This window comes from Apteryx rowi, unplaced genomic scaffold (genome assembly GCF_003343035.1).
Source record: "Apteryx rowi isolate R43461 unplaced genomic scaffold, aptRow1 scaffold_47, whole genome shotgun sequence".
NCBI lineage: Eukaryota > Metazoa > Chordata > Aves > Apterygiformes > Apterygidae > Apteryx > Apteryx rowi.
This window is the reverse complement of record NW_020450727.1, coordinates 1,464,429-1,466,622: the sequence shown is the minus strand read 5'-3', so window position 1 is coordinate 1,466,622 and position 2,194 is coordinate 1,464,429.

Below are 2,194 nucleotides of genomic sequence, written 5' to 3'. Positions count from 1 at the left end.
CCGTTTGCAGGGCACTGCCTGCAGCCACAGCCAGTGATGGGGCTTGTGCCCAGGGTGGCACTTACTTGGGCACGGCTTGATCCCAGCCCCAGCCAGCCTGGCTGCGCTTCAGCCCTGGCACAGGCTGAAGGGGATGAGCCCCTGGGGCCTGGCTGTCATTGCACGCAGACAGTGGGCCTGGTGGCAGGGCAGGATCAGGACACGATGTGGAAGGAGCGGAGGGAGGAGAGGACACGTGTCTTTGGCTGCAGAGGACCCGGCCATGGAGTGGGGAGGATGCCGATGGGTGGCCCCTGCTAAGGGGGCAGTTGCAAATGGAGCAAAGGACAGAGAGGACATGTAGAGAGGCCAGGGGTCTGTGGTCTGTGTTCCCTGCGGTGTGGGGTCAGGCAGTGCAGGGAGCTGAGAGGTGGCCCTGCAGCAAAGCTAGATGGATCCAGGAGAAGTGACTCTTCACGCAGCACCGCTCACGCCTGCCTGGCCCAAGAAGAGTGGGAAGAAGGGTTTGGGAGCACAGTGCTGCCCACGTGGGTGTGAGGCCAGGCTGGCAGGTCCCAGATACCTCGACCTGGTGCAGGTGTTGGGGGACCAGGCTGAAGTGTCCCCACGTCCTGTCCCTCACATGGCACCACGTGCCACCTCGCCTCCCAAGGCTGGCATGCCGGCAGCCAGGGCCTGCTCTGGGATGCAGTGAGCAGGACCACAGCGGTGCCAAGGGCAGGCCCCATGGCAGGGAGATGTGGGACCTCTCCCCTGTGTGGGGCAAGTGGGGAGCAGGTTGACCAGTGCCCATGGGGGAGACCCAGCTGTGTTGCTGTTGCCATACTGATGCCACAGACCTGCCTGGCAGATCCTCGGTGCCCTCACACCCCTCGCCACCATGGCACTGAGACACCAGTAGGGACTCAGTACCAGGCTCTGCAGACCAAGGACCCAACGCAGGCCATTACCTTGTGCAGAGAACTCCTTGTCACAGGATCAGGCACTTGCCGTCTCACCAAGCACCCCTGGCCCTGCAGAAGCAGTTTGGGTCTGGTCGCTGCATGGCTGGGGCCAGGCACACGTGGTGACAGCGCTTGGGCTGCCTGCCCAGCGTGCTCCCTGCTGTGCATCTCCACGCACCCTGGGCGAGCAGCAGAGCTGGTGACATGGGCTGGCACGTGTACTCCGCATCCCTTGGGCAGGGTGAAGCGGGTGGCTGGGGCTGTGCGTGCTCCCTGCCGGAGGCAGCCTATCATGCTGTATTGACCCACATGGAGGCAGGAACATGTGTGCCATGCACAGATCGATGGGAAGATTGAAGATGTGTGTGCGCTTGCTGGACGACTAGGGAAAGCTTTGCCGTTGGCATTGGCAGCACAGTGAAGGTCATGCTGACCTGCGGCGCAGTCCCCGGGGGGAGGCGAGGCATCTGCTGAGCTCACTAGGGCTGTTGTCTCACCGCTTGTCCTCCTGGGACCCCGGCTTCCCAGCCAGGCACACGCCTCCTGGCAAGCATCTTGTCTCCAGGGTGGCTGTGTGGCGCTGGGCTTGTCCTGGGCAGAGAGCTGGTGCTTCTCCCCATGGCCACACTGCTGGGCAGAGTCGCAGAGGGTTGCTCGACTTGCAGGTCAGACTTCCAGCAGACCTGAGCCCTCCATTGCCAGCTGGGGAAACTGAGGCAGGGAGCGGGAGGAGAGTATGACTTGCTGTGCATGGGGAGCAGTGGGATCTGGCTTTGGTGCACGGTGTGGCTCTGCCGTTGGTGCTGCAGGGTGAACTCGCAGCCACCTCTGGGCACCAACCCCGCTGAGGAACAGAGGCAGAGCCCCTCGGTCACAGGGGACAGCCGCAGGCAGGAGGGCCGGAGGGCACCCCGCTTCCCACGCTGCGAGCAGCGCTGTGCTGCCACGGGGGCCGGGGCTGTGCCCAAGGGCGGACGCGAGCGCGCCGTGGAGGGATCCCGGCCGCAGGGCAGGGGCTGCCTGTGATGAACCCCGCCACTTGCGCGCCGGCCCTCGGGAAATGTCTGCACAGAGCCCAGCTGCGTGGCACAGACGGGGGGCAAAGTGAAGCGGGGGGAGCCAGGCCTCGGCACCCGGCACGTCCCGCGGGCAAGGGGGTGGCGGACTCGGGGTGCCGGCGCGGGGCGGCCGAGGAGCTGCCGCCCCGAGGGCCGCGGGGCGCCGGGGGGCCCCGAGGAGCAGCAGCCGGG